This window comes from Bubalus kerabau, chromosome 5 (assembly GCF_029407905.1).
Source record: "Bubalus kerabau isolate K-KA32 ecotype Philippines breed swamp buffalo chromosome 5, PCC_UOA_SB_1v2, whole genome shotgun sequence".
In the NCBI taxonomy this organism is placed as follows: domain Eukaryota; kingdom Metazoa; phylum Chordata; class Mammalia; order Artiodactyla; family Bovidae; genus Bubalus; species Bubalus kerabau.
The window spans coordinates 9,972,039-9,989,727 of record NC_073628.1 but is presented as its reverse complement, the minus strand read 5'-3'; the positions used below and the strand labels follow the sequence as shown (position 1 = coordinate 9,989,727).

Sequence of the window (17,689 nt, the reverse complement as noted above, 5' to 3'; positions counted from 1 at the left end):
CATCCATATGCTGCTACTGCTGCTAAGTCGATTCAGTCCTGTCCGACTCTGTGCGACCCCATAGATGGCAGCCCACCAGGCTCCGCCGTCCCTGGGATTCTCCAGGCAAGAACACCGGAGTGGGTTGCCATTTCCTTCTCCAATGCATGAAAGTGAAAAGTGCAAGTGAAGTCGCTCAGTCGTGTCTGACTCTTAGCGACCTCATGGACTGCAGCCTACCAGGCTCCTCCGTCCATGGGATTTTCCAGGCAAGAGTACTGGAGTGGGGTGCCATCATATATACTTGTTCATATTTAGCTCTGACATGTTCTAAAGCGGCATTGACAAATTTTTGACATAAGGTGGGGCTATTTTTCATTCCCTGAGGCAAAACCTTCCATTGAAACCGTAAATAAAGCTGCTTAAGATTTTCTGATGGCAGGCTAAAAGCAAATCGCTTTTTATCCTCTGTATTTAAAGTAACGGTGAAAAAACAATCTTGTAAATCAATTACAATTATATTATGTTCCTCTGGAACGGCTACTGGGGAAGGGAGCCCAGGTTGTAGGGCCCCCATGTCCTCCATGGTGGCATTAGTGGCTCTTAAATCCTGTAAAAGTCTCCATTTACCAGACTTTTTATTAATGACAAAAATAGGGGTATTCCAGGGGCTATTGGAACATTAGCTCAATATTGGAGGGCTCAATATGTCCCAATTCTAGTTGTTCAAAAATTAACGTTTTAGCTGCCAGTAATTTTTCTTTAGGCAGAGGCCATTGTTCTACCCACACTGGGTCTTGAGATTTCCATTCAATGGGGTCAGCAGCAAAAACAATGGCCTCCATTAAAAATTTGGATACCCTAATTCGAGGAGTTGGGCAAATCGGCTCAATTATTCCTGTCTGCTGTTTACCCAATCCTTTTGAAGGGTCATAACCCATTTGTAGCATTTGGGAGGTCACTTTATCATCAGGGCTGAAAAGTAACATTCCCATTTGAGACAGCACATCCCTCCCCCACAGGGAAAAGGGGAGCGAAGGAACTACATACGGTTGGAATATTCCACGGGTATCTTCAAATTGCCAGTCTAAAATCCTTGCTCTTTTAGCTACTGCAGGGGCTCTTCCTAAGCCCACCAACTCATTTTCAGTAGTATGGGTGGGCCAGGAGCTGGGCCAGTCTTTCCCAGAAATACAAAAAACATCTGCTCCTGTATCTAATAGTCCTTCAATAGACTTGCCACTGACGAGAATCGATTTCATATGGCGTTTCTTAGTAATTTCTGTTACCCAAAAAACCATGTCACTAGACCCAAATCCTTTGTCCTGCCTTTCATTTTGAGTAGCTGCATGCCCAATTGCAGTATGAAAAGGCAAAAGCAAAAGTTGGGCTATTCTCTGTCCCTGATGTATTTGGAAAGTTTTAGTTGGGGGTGAAATCATTATCTGAATTTCTCCTGTATAATCTGAATCAATTACTCCAGGAATAATTGTAAGACCTTGCATAGCTAAGGAACTTCTGCCTAGTATAATTCCCACCAAGCCAGTCGGTAATGGGCCTTTAACACCTGTAGGGATTTTTATAGTGGGGCTATCTGGTGTTAATATTGTTGAGGTGGTGGAACTGAGGTCCAGTCCTGCACTGCCTGGGGTTGCTCTGATGAGTTCTGCGTCAGGACGAAGGGAATGAATGGGTTCAGTGAGGCTGCCCCAATCGTTGTCGGGGCCTGGGGCTGGCCCCTCAATCCGTTTCCCTACTGCTGTTCGGGGCCCAAAAAGGTTCCATTTCTATGGAATCTTGACCTACAGTCCCTTGCCCAATGATATCCTTTTTGACAGCGAGGGCAGAGAGACCTAGGGTTCACGGGCGGGGGAGCAGGATTTTGCGGAGCAGACACAGCCGGTGGGGCAGAATTAGGTGGATAAGAACCAAGTGTTCTCTGAGGGCAAGCACGAAAAATGTGTCCCTCCTGGCCACAGGAAAAACAAGTTCTGGGCAAATTATTCCTGCCTTGGTTACTGGGATCACCTTGTGCTGGCTTATTCTTGTTAGTAAAAAAGGATTGGACTGCCTGCTGATAAGAATTCCCCTTTATTGCTGCAGCTATAGCAACACCTTGCAGCAGGGACGGTCCTACATCTGCACATTGCCTCCTGTAATCAATTAGGGTTCCAGATCTTCTTATAGGGCGTAAAATAGCCTGGCAGGTAGAGTTAGCATTTTCAAAGGCCAATTGTTTTGTCAGTATTCTGGCTGCCTCAGAATCAGAAATTATTCTCTGTACAGCCTCTGAAAGCCGTGAGACAAAGTCTTCATATGCCTCTTCTGACTTTTGTTTAATATTAGATAGAGCAGAATTTAATTCCCTACCGTCGGGCAATGAATGCCAGGCAGTAAAGCCACAATCAGCCACCTGTTGTATAACGTATTTATCTAGTCCCATCTGCTCGTTAAGTGTGGGGTAATCATATTTTCCAGCTAGCATACCTTCAGTGATATAGTTTAAATGTCCCTGTTTGTTATTATTGGCATGCCAGCGAGCAAGATCATCATATTCAGCTTTCCACAGTATAAAGTGTTCTCCAGACAGGCAGGCCCTAGCGACTGATTTCCAAGCATGGGGTGCCAACCATTTGCCTGCTAAGGCTTCGACCAGCTGCATTGTGTATGGGGCTTTAGGCCCATACAAAGCACAAGCATCTTTAAGTTCTTTTACCAATTTTAAAGGAACGGGCTTCCATCCGAGAGCCCTTCCAGGTTTGTCATAATGGTCAAATATTAAAGGGAAACAAGCCTCAAGTTGGGGATCAAATGTATCGTCAGGGGCAGAAAAAACCCTTCCTCGTGGAGCCGATAGTGGAGGTCTTCCACTTTGATAAGGAGGTGGTGGCAACGGTATAGGTCCCATATCTTTTAGTATGGGTCCTATATCTCTTGGTATGGGTCTTATAGCACTTGGTCTGGGAGGTGGTGGCAAAGGTATGGGTCCCACACTTCCCGCTCTAGGGGGTGGTGGCAAAAGTATGGGTCCCATGTCTCTTGCTCTGTACTCTGGGGCTCGTTGGACTGTTAGGTGTTCAGAGTTTACGGATAATTTAACTGGGAATGTCTCCCGTGAGCTCCTAGAGGCATATGGCCTACTAGGAGACATTTCCCTTAAGCTCCTTGGAGCAGATGGCCTGATAGGGGAAGTTTCTCATAAGCTTCTTGGGGCGTCTTTATTTAACAGAGGCCAATCTTCTTCAGAGTGATATCGAGCTGCTATCTCGTCTAAATCCTCTTCATCCTGAGGGGAGAGCTGATCTTGTTCTTTGTCCCTATCTTTAACTTGTTCCTGAGCAGCCATAGCGGCTAGCATCTTTCTTAGTTGCCGATAGTCAGGCGGGTCCTCCTTTTTCTCATCCTCCTCATGTTTAACTACAGTTTTTTCCTCACTTTCCTCTTTAAAATATACCTTTTCAGATTCTGGGGCAGGTTTAATTACAGTGTTTTCTTCACTGTCCTCTTTAAGATGTACTTTTTCAGAATCTGGGGTAGGGTCTAAAGCATCTGTAATGAAATTCCATAAGGAAAAGGCGTCATTAGGCACCTTTTCTGAGCCATGTTCCGCATGGTAAGTTTTCAGCTGCTTTCCTACTCTCTCCCGGATATCTAAGTTAACAGTGCCCTCTTCTGGAAACCAGGGACACTGTTCTTGTACAAATGAAAAAAATGATTGAATGGTAGATTTTTTAACTTTAATTCCTCTTTACTTAATAACTGCAAAATTACTCCTATAAAGAGCTGTCTTTATAGTTACCCATGTGTTACCCATGTCAGAAAATTAAATATGGTAAAGAAGATTTAGTTTTAGCCTTTAAAAACCGGGTTTTTCCTCAACCCTTTTAACTCCAGAAACCGGGTTTCTCTTTAACCCTTTAACACTTCCCACTCCTACTCATCCTGTCTATCCTACAGAGGGGTCTGCAGCACCCTGAGTGGGGTCCTATCCGTCCCGAAAATTCAACACTGGGGGAGCAACAGGGCTGATGACCCTAATTGTTCCGAGGTACCTACCTTCGAATAACCTGCTCCGGGGGCCACTTGCTGGGGTCCAGCTCCGGTGGATCCAGGGAATTCAGCCAGAAGGTGAGAGAAAGAACGACATGGGGAGGCCAGTCTTTCCAGGAACTGATTCGTTTCTTTATTTTTCTGGTCTGCTTTTATACACAGAGATGGAATACAAAAGTCACGCGGGGTCAGCAGTCCTGACTTTTATCAAAATCAGGTGCTTCATACAAATGTATACAAAGGTCTTAGGGGTGTTACATCATCTTCTGGCCAGGGGGCCTGCTAACAATTTACGACCCTTTGTTTGTGATAGCGGTCAGTCAACCAGAACACTTATTTCTCCAGGGGTGATTTATTCCTAAACCAGGCGCCACCTTCCGAAGGCACCAGATAAAGTTGCATTCCTAATAGGGTGAGGGTGCAGTGGGTTCTAATTAAGAAAAGAATTTGCTTAGCTCAAGGTCTAACCGTGATTAATATCAAAGGTTAATACTTATTTCTCCTATATGCTAGTTATATTCATTAATGTGTATAAGGGCAGGGGATGTGGAGACTTAGCAGCAAACATTGGCCCAACAAATGAAAACCCTTCACCAATACAATTTCTAATCAATCTTTTAACTGCTCAAAGGAATCTGTATTTAGACAGTTTAAAACATCTCATGCCTCTCACAGGTTGGGAGGCTCTGAACAATCACATGTGGCCGGAAGAACCTGTTCATGCAGGCTAGAGAACTCCCAAAGGAGTTTGTGAACTAAAACACTCTTGTCATGCCCAGGAACTTTATTAACTGGAGCTGTAAGTTAACTCCTTTTCAGAGAGAGAGATGGTGGTGGGAGACAGCCCCCCATAAAGTCAGAGGTGTAGGGGAGAGCACAAAGCAGTAAAGTAGGTAGACTCTGGTTTTGGGGGTAGATGCTCGAGGATTTCCAGGGGGACTCCTGAGGCTCGATCCCGCCTTTGCGTATGCCAAGCCTTCTTCCTCATGACCTTTGCCATGGGCGGAATTCCTCACGCTGGCTCCCGGCACACCTGCAATGCAGAAGACCCCAGTTCAATTCCTGGGTCAGGAAGATCCTATGGAGAAGGGATAGGCTACTCATTCCAGTATTCTTGGGCTTCCCTTGTGGCTCAGTTGGTTAAAGAATCCACCTGCAATGCAGGAGACATGGGTTCAGTCACTGAACCCATGATCCCCTGGCGAAGGGAAAGGCTACCCACTCCAGTATTCTGGCCTGGAGAATTCCACGGACTGTACAGTCCATGGGGTCGCAAAGAGTCGGACATGACTGAGCGACTTTCGCTTCACTGTTACTTGATGGGGGTGAGTGGGAAGTAAGGATGTCAGCTCCGTGACTTCCTCTCCTGGACTGTAGAGGAGAACCACCACTGAGCTTCCAGGTGATAACTGGTGCCCCTGTCGGTAGCGCATTCCTGATGGCCTTGGTGAATGTTGTGTCCTCTGGGCCCTTTCTTGGAACACAATTCTCTGATGGGTCTTCTAGCCTCACATAATATATCCATTCCAGCATGTCTGCTTCCTTCAGCCTCTTTATTGCTTCCTCTGTCATCTCTTAGGGCCACTGAAGCATATCTCTTCTATAAGCCACCGAAACAGTGATTTTTTTTCCCACCCACAGGGATTAAGTCCTGTGTCCCAGGACATTTCCCTGAAGCCCTTGGATTCTTATCTGGTGATTGTATCCCTGGTCCCCAAGTGCTTACTGGGATTGATAAGAGTTGGAGTAACTCCCCACATTGAGTCTTTAATTTATTTATTTAGGCTGCATCAGGTCTTAGTTGCATCACACAAGATTATCATGCAGGACTTTTCATGGCAGCACAGGGATTCTCTAGTTGTGGTGCATGGGCTTAGTTGCTCCACAGCATGTGGAATCTTAGTTCCTCAATCGGGGATTGAACCTGTGTCCCCTGCATTGCAGGGCAGATTCTTACCACTGGACCGCCAGGGAAGTCCCCACATTGAGCCTTTGGTCTGGGAGAGACAAATCTCTGAAACTCTTCCGTCCCCACTCCATTGACTTCCTTACCTCCTATTCTCTTTTTAACCCATTGCACTCAGGGTTCTGTTCTGGATCCATTTGTTTTCCCACTCTGCCTTGAACAGTATATCTATTACCATGACTTCATTTGCTATATATATCCTGTTGTTGTTGAATCACTCAGTCGTGTCTGACTCTTTGAGCACTGCAGCACGCCAGGCTTTCCTGTCCTTCAGTCTCTCCCGGAGTTTGCTCAGATTCAAGTCCATTGAGTCAGTGATGCTATCTAACTATCTCATCCTCTGTCACCCCCTTCTCCTCCTGCCCTCGATCTTTCTCAGCATGTCACTATAACTCAGTGTTTACCTGCCCTATGTTATGAAGCTCCTGAAGAGGTTGTTAGAAGAAATACCAATTTCCTCCAACAGGAATCTTTCTGAGGATGGCAGCTGCTCCGGGAATAGCTCTGCCCTCTCCTGGCAGCAAGAGGCACTGCCTCTGTTAGTCCAGGAGTAGGAGAAGGCAATGGCACCCCACTCCAGTACTCTTGCCTGGAAAATCCCATGGATGGAGGAGCCTGGAAGGCTGCAGTCCATGGGGTCGCTGAGGGTTGGACACGACTGGGCGACTTCACTTTCACTTTTCACTTGCATGGATTGGAGAAGGAAATGGCAACCCACTCCAGTGTTCTTGCTTGGAGAATCCTAGGGACGGGGGAGCCTGGTGGGCTGCCGTCTATGGGGTCGCACAGAGTTGGACACGACTGAACTGACTTAGCAGCAGTAGCAGCAGCAGGACTATGCAAACGCACAGTGCCGTGCAATGAGCTTGGAGTAGGATATTTACCTGTAGGGCAAAGATTCAATCTGGGAACAGAATTTCCTTATTTCCTGAACCCTGGGGAGGAATATGCCAGTTGGAAGCTCTCCCAGAGAAGGATTAGACTGGGTCTTGGAAGAGCCAAATTTGTGAAATTTTAAAAGGAACATGTTTAAGATTGCGTTTGTGACCTTGCATGGAAGTTTGGGAAGCAAAGCCTGATGAGAATCTTTTTTTTTTTAATTGAAGTATAGTTGATTTATAGTGTTATGTTAGTTTCAGGTATACAGCACAGTGATTCAACTACAACCACACGTACATGTATGTAAATATATATATTCTTTTCAGATTCTTTTCCCTTATGGGTTATTATAAAATATTGAGTGTAGTTGCTATACATTGGTCCTTGTTGGTTAGGAAATCTTGTTGTTTCAATGGGTTTTGGCCAAAGATCTTATCTGTTCATTATAATTTTACATCTCATAAATCCTCTACCTGAGGATGTTTTTATTAAGTGGAATTTTGGAACAGGGAGATGAACTCTAGGCTTGCTCTATCCATTCCCCATGTCCACCAGATGCCGCAGTTCCTCCATGAATGGTGTGGTTCTTTCTTTTGGGATAGGATGTCATTAAAAATGAGACTGTTGGTGCTCTTGTATCGTTTAGTTTTTAGAAAAATTTTAAGGTGAATCTACTATTTCCCCCTTTTCTTTAACATTATAGTTTTGATATACTTTGCCTGTCTTTTTGTGCCCTAGCTCTTTAAAATTCAGTTTTTTATATACTCTAGACATGTTCTACAAATTATTTTGTCCCCTAGTGATAAACCCTTTTACAGGTTTCTAAGTTTTTACTACTATAATCAGTACTGCAGTGAAATGCTTTGTATGTTGCTTTCTGCACGTTTATGAGAGTTTCTCTGGGTTATGAATCCAGGAGTGACATTGATAGGTAATATCTAAGAGTATTTTCAATTCTACAGGCTTTTGTACATTGCACACCTAGTGTGATTATATCAGTTAATGTTGTCACTTAGGCAATTTCATGTCCTTGTCATCACTTGGTTCGATCAGATGTTTTGCCAATCTATGGACATAAAATTGTATTTTTTTGTGATTGTAATTTGCATTTTATTGATTACTAATACGTAATCTGTCAAGAGTTCACTGGCCATTTTTTTATGTATTCAATTTTGTGAACTTACCGTTCCTAGTCTGTAAATTGTTTTTCCTGCCGAATTGTTGCCTTTTTCCTTACTGGTTTTCATTGAAACTTTATATGTTTTATACAAGACTCTGTTGTCTTATTAGTTTCAAATACTATGTCTTCTCCCTTTTGTGGCTTGTCTTTTTCAGTTTGTTACGGTCTCTTGTGATGCACAGATTTTTCTTGTACAATTTATTAGTTCTTTTCTTAATGGTTTGTGCTTTTGTGTCTTGTTTAAGAACTCCTTCCTTACCTTGAAAATCAGAAAGATACTCTCATTTTTTTCTAAAAATTTAAAATATTTGCTTTTCATATTTAGGTCTTTTAACCACTTGGAATATATTATTGTGTTTACTTTTAAGTAGTCACCTAATTTTATTTTTTCAGTGCCATTTGGTGAATAGCTATTCTTTCCTCCAGGGGTTGTAATATTATCTTTGCATATTTTAAGGTTTCAGATATGCATGAATTTCTTTCAGGTTTCATATTCCGTTCTGTTGGTCCATTTGTCCATCCCTTTGGCTATTTCATGTTATGATTATTACTTTAGCATGCTACTATTATTACTTAGGAATATAACGTTTTTGATATATGGTAGGATTTGTCCTCAAAATTTTATTACTTAAAAAATATCTTTACTGTTTTTGGCCCTTTTCTCTTACACATGTGTTAAAGAATCATAAAGTTCCCAAGAATGGATATTAAGATTTGTATTGGAATTGCAGTGGATTGATAGACTGGGGATGTTGATGAAAAAAATTAATCAGTAGTCAATCTAAGAAAGAACTGGAAACTTTTCTTTGAGCCAGCTGGAGGATTATAACCCAGGAGACAATCTTTCTGAAAGCTCTGAGGACTGTCCCCCTGGTAGAGGTCAAAGCAGAGTTATAGAAATTTTTGAGACAAAGGGTCATACATCAAAGTAACATAGTCCAGCAAGGCGAGTTGTGAGTTATTGTGACCCCTTACAGAATTGAGAAAGGAATGTTATTTTCTAAGGAGTTACCTTCCTGGTGCCAGGAGGAAGTTGCGTTTGTTTGTTTTTGCAAGTAGGCATTGCTGTGTCTTCTAAGGGGATCTGGTTAATGCAGATACACAATGCACACCAAAGGGGAGAGGGCAGTGGCTAAAACGTCTGGGGAAAATTTCATGTTAACTTTTTTTTATCCTGCCTTAAACTTTTATTTCATCAGGGAGCGTTAATTTCTTTATGACATCAAATCTTTCTGTTTACAAATATGAGACGTTTCTCCTTTTGGTCTTTACACTTGCTGTTCCCTCACCTAGAAAACTTTCTTTTAGCAAGATCCCTTGTTCCTTTACCTCTTTGGGTCTTTGCTCAAATATCACCTCATCAGAGATGCCTTCCCTGAATCAGGTAATCTCTTTCTCATTGTACTCTGCCTTTTCACAGCACTTGTAATCATTTGACATGTTACGTGTGTTTGAGTATTTATTCTTTAATTTTCTTTCTTTCTCTTAGTGAAATTAAACTTCATGAAAGCAGGCTCTCTTTCCTTGCTACCACCCCAGCTCATAGAAAAGTGCCTGGCATATACTAGGGTCTCATTATTTTTTGTTTGAATGTGTTTCTGTAGGATATTATCTTTTCCTTCATAAAGAAGTCATCTATTCACTGTTAGATTTAATCATAGGTCTCTTAGTTTTCATTGCTAGTGTATATGGCAACTTGGAGAAGGAAATGGCAACCCACTTCAGTATTCTTGCCTCGGAAATCCCATGGACAGAGTAGGCTGGCAGGCTACAGTCTATGGGGTCACAAAAAAGTCAGACATGACTGAACAACTTTTACATTATATAGGCACGATTACTGGCTATTGGTGATTAATCAGGCTTCAGCTCCTCTACCCTCTCTGGAGAGTGAGGGATGAGGCTGACAGTTCCACTATTTATTCTAGAGATTCCAAAGATTTTAGAAGCTCTGGTGCCAGGAAAGAGGACTGAAGACCAAATATGTATTTGGTCCACACACCATGTGGGATCTTAATTCCCCCATCAAAGATTGAACCTGTGCCTCCTGCCGTCCTGCAGTGGAAGCTTGGAGTCTTAACCACTGGACCACCAGAGAAGTCCCAAATGTGTATTTCAGTATCACAGCCTGGTGTTGCAGCACCTCTGGGCACATGTCATTGGGGACTTAACAATGGTTAAAAAACTGTGACAATCAGGCTGTGGTAATCAGGTGACTGTAGCTGTTAATTCTTTAGTTCTTGTCCTAGGAGTATATGTTTCTTCAAGGAAAAAGTTTATTTCCTTTCTCAGACTGGTTACATTCTAGCTAGCATTTCATTAGTGCAACAGTTTCTATTTTAATTAGAAAAGAGGGTTTCCCTTCTTAGTGATGTGTTTTAGTTTGTTTTTAATTTCTCTGTAGTTCAAATTATTTTACAGAGTGTTGTTGAATTTAACCAATTTAGTTGCAATGTAAGGAGCTAGTTTAAATTCAGGTTTCTGTTATTCCATACTTGTCCCTATATGTCTTCTTCTCAATATTATATACTCCCTTTTCACCTTGCTGCTGCTGCTGCTGCTAAGTCGCTTCAGTTGTGTCCGACTCTGTGCGACCCCATAGACGGCAGCCCACCAGGCTCCCCCGTCCCTGGGATTCTCCAGGCAAGAACACTGGAGTGAGTTGCCATTTCCTTCTCCAATGCATGAAAGTGAAAAGTGAAAATGAAGTCGCTCAGTCATGTCTGACTCTTAGCGACCCCATGGACTGCAGCCTACCAGGCTCCTCCGCCCATGGGATTTTCCAGGCTAGAGTACTGGAGTGGGGTGCCAGTGCCTTCTCCACTTTTCACCTTATTAAATATAAAAACGTATTTTAAAAATTTAGTTAGGCACATGTTTCCCTTTAAGGAGCCCTAAAATTTTTCCTATAACTGACCCACAAAGGAGCATAGGTAGGAGCAGGGGCAGGTGTGGGCAGAATTATTCAAATACTGAGTTACTTGCTTTGAGGGAATGAAGGAAGAGTTTATGTTCGGGAAGTGAATATTGAAATCAAAGATCCCAATGCCTCATTATGTGTCTTTAGGATTGTATTGCTGGAAATCTGGTAACATTTAGCCATGTTGAATGTCAGTGAAAATCAAAAGTGCTTGAGAGTTTGGTTTATTTATTAATACATTTATTAATATTGCTTATGTAAATATATTTGTATAAATACATTTATAAGACATTTGAAATACTGAATGCAGGAGCAAGAACTGGCACATTTTAAGTCTGGATGGAGACTTGGAACGATTTCCAGTTTGTTTAGAGAGTTTCATGATAGCATGCAGCAGAAGCTTTGTGTGTGTGTGTGTTTTTCCTAAGTGGAGATATTGTACCTATATTAATCAGGCTACAGAGTTTATACTAGCATCTAGCTGGACAGGGAGGATAGTAAGATATAAGGGCTAGGAAAATTGCCCATGTGCTTCTGGCCTAGAAAACTGGAAGAATAGCTGTGTCACTCCCTGAACTGTGATACTGAGCAGGGGGATTGAGGAGGAGAGGCTATAGGGGGTTGTGGGAATCACAGGATCAGATTAATTTTGGATAATTAGAAATACAGAATTAACTAAAGATTAGTGGGTCATAATATTTGACAAAGATTTTTGGGGTCATTTAGTTGTTTTAAGAGTAAATGGGTTCCTTGAGGGACTGAGTCATTTAACTTCCTATTGCCAGTTTATTATGAAGGCTACAACTCAGGAAGAAGGCGAGGTGCAAGGAGTGGGGGTGTGGGTGCCGCGCTGCCAGCACCTTGATGTGTTCACCAACTCGGAAACTGTAGGTGTGATCATCATTAGATATTGTTATGTAGGTACGGTTGATTAAATCATTGCCATTGATGATTAATCCAGTCTCGAGCCCCTGTCCCCTTCCCAGAGGCTGGGTAGTGGGACTGAAAGTTTCATCACTCCAGTCATGCCTTTCTGGTAACCAGCCCTGATCCTGAGGCTATCTAGGAGCCCATCAAGAGTGGCCTCATTAGAACAAAAGGCATTCCTATCACCCAGGGGATTTGAAGGGAGTTAGGAGCTCCGTGTCAGTAACTAGGGACAGAGACCAAATATGTATACGTATGTATGTATTTTTGGCTGCACTAGGTCTTCATTGCTTTGCTTGGGCTTTTTCTAGTTGCTGTGAGCAGGCTCAATAGCTGCTCACTGGCTTAGTAGTTGTGGCACACAGGGTCAGTTGCCCCAAGGCATGTGGAATCTTTCTGGACCAGGGATCAAACCCATGTCCCCTGCATTGGCAGGTGGATTCCTATCCACTGTACCACCAGGGTAGTACTATGGATGTATTTTCATCACATTATAGTTGTCCATCTGGAAAAAATATGAGTTTAGTTCCCTACCTTATGCCATAAGTAAACATAAATTAAAGATGGATTGAGGATTGAAATGTCAAAAATAAAGCCTTTTTTTCTGTAGAAAGTATAGATGAATATCTTTCAGGCCTTGAAGTAAGGACAGATTTTAAAAATTGGACACCAACCACCCCAAAAAAAGTGGAGTATACAAGAAAAACACACACACACACACACACACACACATATATATATATAATTTAATTATTTATTTGGCCATGCCATGCGGCTTGTGGGATCTTAGTTTCTAACCAGGGATTGAACTCACTCCCTCAGCAGTGAAAGCAAGGAGTCCTAACCACTGAACTGCCAGGGAATTCCCAAGACATATTTTTGATGGATAGCTTTCATTCCTCAAAGGATGCCTGAGTGCCCATATCTTGACTTCTAATACTATTTTCCAATAAAAGGGACTATGACTCCTTGGAGAAATGCTATTTCTAGGGCTGGGGCCCTAGAGGATATACAAGATGAACCTGAAGCATCATATAGTGCCAGAAAGTAAAATGCTGAAAAAAAAAGAAAAGAAGAAGAAGGGGAAGGGGTATGTATTAAAAGGACGCAGTGGCCAAAGTGAGAGAGCTCACAGTGGCAAAAGCTGGAATAATTGGAGCAAGAAAGCAGTACAGTGTTGGATTCTAACCCAAACTATAAAATAAGTATCCAAGAATCCATACTGATATAAATAAATGAATAGATAAATAAATATATGAGAGGGAAGAGAGAAATATTCTGTACAGAAAAATCCCAAATAATTTATGAAGGTACGCCTCCTTCTGGGAGGCAGAATGTAACTTCATACCCTTTGCCTGTGGCTGCACTTAGTGACTTCCTTTCAAAGAATGTGATGATAGTTTTGAAGCACACAGGAGATGGGGAAACTGACAATACCCACCAGTATTATGTGACCAGGACTGCAGAAGGAGCTGATGTTGGAGTACTTCAGTGTTCATTTAAGGAATCATTTAACCTCTTATTACCAATTAGCCTTTTGATGAGATCAGTTGACTATCTGATGTCATCTATCCAAGAGTAATAACTTCTCTATCTCGTCCATAAATTGATCTGCTGTATCTCTGGTGTTTCTCTTTTAATATTTGGTTGCATTAGAGAGAACGACTTGCTTCAGTGTTGTTCAGTTTGCTTGATTATGAGATACTTTGCAGATAGTGCATTCATTTCTCTTCTGCAACGAGAAGGCTTTGGTTGTTTTTCCTTTACTCTTTCTGGCTTTTATCCCCACTCACATTCCTCACCCTTTAGTAAGACAACTCTGACAGTTCTTTTCATCAGCCAGTGTCCCTCCTGCAGGATTTGTAATAACAAATAATATTCCAACACTGCTTCTTCTAATAACAGCTTCCAAGTGGGTCCCTTTGGTAGGGCTCACATTCCTTCTCTGCTTTCATCTCGGTGGCACTTTGACTCCAAGTGCTCAGATCCTTGACATTAGCCATCATCCAGTTTTCGAATGGCTAAACTCCTCAAGGCTGATGGGTGGTTTAGAGGCAGAGCCTGGATGGTTTTTTTCTGGGTCTTTGAAATTATACCTTCAGCTTTGGCAGTGTGCAGAGTCTGTTGGACAGTTTCCTGAGTTTCTAACTATCTTCCCATCTTTGCTCTGTTTTTGAAAATCTTTTTTTTTTTTAAACACACTGGAAGAGATCAAATTGCCAACATCCGCTGGCTGGGTCATCAAAAAAGCAAGAGAGTTCCAGAAAAACATCTATTTGTGCTTTATTGACTATGCCAAAGCCTTTGACTATGTGGATCACAATAAACTGTGGAAAATTCTTCAAGAGATGGGAATACCAGACCACCTGACCTGCCTCTTGAGAAACCTATATGTAGGTCAGGAAGCAACAGTTAGAACTGGACATGGAACAACAGACTGGTTCCAAATAGGAAAAGGAGCACGTCAAGGCTGTATATTGTCACCCTGCTTATTTAACTTCTATGCAGAGGACATGATGAGAAACGCTGGGCTGGAAGAAGCACAAGCTGGCATCAAGATTGCCGGGAGAAATATCAATAACCCCAGATACACAGATGACACCACCCTTATGGCAGAAAGTGAAGAGGAACTAAAAAGCCTCTTGATGAAAGTGAAAGAGGAGAGTGAAAAAGTTAGCTTAAAGCTCAACATTCAGAAAACGAAGATCATGGCATCTGGTCCCATCACTTCATGGGAAATAGATGGGGAAACAGTGGAAACAGTGTCAGACTTTATTTTTCTGGGCTTCAAAATCACTGCAGATGGTGACTGCTGCCATGAAATTAAAAGACGCTTACTCCTTGGAAGGAAAGTTATGACCAACCTAGATTGCATATTGAAAAGCAGAGACATTACTTTGCCACCAAAGGTCCATATAGTTAAGGCTATGGTTTTTCCAGTAGTCATGTATGGATGTGAGAGTTGGACTGTGAAGAAAGCTGAGCACCAAAGAATTGATGCTTTTGAACTATGGTGTTGGAGAAGATTCTTGAGAGTCCCTTGGACTGTAAGGAGATCCAACCAGTCCGTTCTGAAGGAGTTCAGTCCCTGGTGTTCTTTGGAAGGAATGATGCTAAAGCTGAAACTCCAGTACTTTGGCCACCTCATGCGAAGAGTTGACTCATTGGAAAAGCCTCTGATGCTGGGAGGGATTGGGGGCAGGAGGAGAAGGGGACAACAGAGGATGAGATGGCTGGATGGCATCACTGACTCAATGGACGTGAGTCTGAGTGAACTCTGGGAGTTGGTGATGGACAGGGAGGCCTGGCATGCTGCAATTCATGGGGTCGCAAAGAGTCGGACACGATTGAGTGACTGAACTGAACTGAGAGGGGAAAACTTCGTCTTTGGTTAAGATCAAGTAATCCTCACCTGTTGGGAAACATGGGACATGAATTTTTGCAATGGGGGATTAGAAAGGAACTTTCTCTGTGGACTTGGCCCTCTGAACTTCAGGGCCCCAACCGCCCAACCCGACCACCCCTCCTGCCGCCCCCACCATTTGCTTGAATGAGCATAAAGTCCTGAAGACTTTAATGACCTCATTAATCTGTCCTTATTGGCTCTGGGCTCTTTTTTTTTTTACTTGTTGCTTTTTCCTTGATGCATTTATTATTCTCTCTTTAACTTTTGCCATTTTAATGACAGTGTGCGTTGGTATGGTCCTCTTTGGGTTAATCCTGTTTGGGACTCTCTGTGATTCCTGTACCTGGATGTCTATTTCATTTCCCAGGTTAGGGAAGTTTTCAGCTATTATGTCCTCATAAATGTTCTCTGCCCCTTTCTCTCTCTCTTTTCCTTCTGGACCACTATAAAGTGTTAGTATGTTTGATATTGTCCCCAAGGTCTCTCAAACTGTCTTCATTTCTTTCTTTTTTTCTTTTTTAATTTGGCTCTGGACTCTTGAACTACTTTTTTCCTTGCTTCTCTTGAAGGCTAAATTCTTGAACAAATTATATACTTTGAATTCTATAGTAAATATTAAATTCTGTATTTAGCAACATACACTAGGATTGGAGGATCTCTAGCATCTTCAGCCCTCTTTCTCTGCTGTCTTGCTCTGTTGCTTTTTTTGTCCTCCCCTTCAACTAGATTTATTGCTTGGTTTTATTTGGTTGAACAGTTACAAGTCTTGGTTTGTTTTCCTGCATAAACAGCTTCCTCTTGATACCACACAATGTTGTTTAAATTCCTTTTCGCTTTATCCCTTTATCTTCACATACTACTTTTTTTCCTGCCTTTTTTTAATTAAGAAAATTTAAACACAATTTTAAATGTTACTTTCCATTTACAGTTATTACCAAATATTGGCTCTATTCCCCACGTTATATACATCCTTGAGCCTATTTTATATCCAGTAGTTTGTACCTCCTGGTCTCTCACCCCTAGAGAGTACCCCCCACACACTGGTAACCACTCGTTTGTTTTCTGTATTCAAGTCTGCTTCTTTTTTGTTATGTCTACTAGTTTGTTGTATTTTTTTAGACTCCACATATAAGTGATATCATACAGCATTTGTCTTTCTCTGTCTGACTTATTTCACTTAGCATAATGCCCTCAAAGTCCATCTATGTTGCTGCAAATGGCAAAAGTTCCTTCTTTCTTATGGCTAAGTAGTATTCCATATATATATATATATATATATATATGTATATACTATATCATCTTTTATCCATTTGTCTGTTGAAGGACACCTTCCATATTTTTACAATTGTAAATGCTGCTGTGAACACTGAGGTGCACATTTCTTTTCAAATACATGCTGCTTTTGTTGAGTTGCTTCTAAGAAGGGAAATACCGGGTTTTAATGATAATAGTTCATCCACTTATTTACCGCACACTTATAAAGTGCCTAGGACTTCCCTGGTGGCTCAGACTGTAAAGTGTCTTGCTTACAATATAGGAGACCTGGGTTCGATCCCTGGGTCGGGAAGATCCTCTGGAGAAGGAAATGGCAACCCAGTCCAGTACTCTTGCCTGGAAAATCCCATGGACAGAGGACCCCACTCGTGGGCTACAGTCCACGGGGGTCGCAAAGAGTCAGACAAGACTGAGCGACTTCACTTCACTTCACTTCAGTATAAAGTGCCTCCGTCTGAGCAGGCAGGTTCATCAAGTAGCACAAGGCTCTGCCACTTGTCTTGAAGTGCCGACACTCAGACAAGGAAAAGTGTATCTTCCAACCCAGGAAGAGATACGTGCACAGTGGATGGAAAGTAATTCTTTCCAGGGATTTGAGAGAAGCTATCATTTGAGCTAGGTCTGGAATGAACTGGAGGTTATGAGTCAGAAAAGGAACGTCAAAACACATAGGGGATGACGTGCACAAAGATGCAGAGGCCTGACAGCTGGTTATGTGGCAGGACTAACAGGTGTTTGAAGGCTGATGTTGCTGGAGGGTGGTCCCTGTGACGGGTGTGGTGGGTGATAAACTTGGGGAGGCAAGTTGTTAGCTTCTTTACCAAATGCAGGGGGCAATTGGTTTCATCTTTCTGGAGCTGTGGGGGACTGTGAGTCAGATACTGTGTGTATGTATGGGAGTGTTACGTTGAAACATCTCAAAGAGAGTGTATGACCCCACAGTTCTTAACTTTGAGCTTTCATGCTGGTGATAGTCTGTTCAGTCTGGTTGGCACTTATTTGGCATATGGCCAGGGCACCTTGGACTTGCTATCATCATGGAGCACAGGTCTGAACAGCCTCTACCTACTTGCTTGGGGTGGGGGATGGGGATGAGTCTGGTATGAAGAG

At 42.4% G+C, this 17,689-nt stretch overlaps 2 protein-coding genes and 1 non-coding gene across 3 annotated transcripts in view; 2 read left to right on the top strand and 1 right to left on the bottom strand.

Annotated features, from left to right (window-relative positions):
* The window catches only part of NXF1 (nuclear RNA export factor 1), a 160,259-nt gene that overhangs the window by 73,190 nt on the left and 69,380 nt on the right, over positions 1 to 17,689 (bottom strand). The gene's annotated exons all lie outside the window — the stretch shown is intronic.
* The window catches only part of SLC3A2 (solute carrier family 3 member 2), a 39,810-nt gene that overhangs the window by 14,372 nt on the left and 7,749 nt on the right, over positions 1 to 17,689 (top strand). The gene's annotated exons all lie outside the window — the stretch shown is intronic.
* On the top strand, positions 7,278 to 7,463 carry LOC129654422 (U2 spliceosomal RNA). The gene has a single exon (XR_008715492.1). It is a non-coding gene; the product is annotated as a U2 spliceosomal RNA (small nuclear RNA).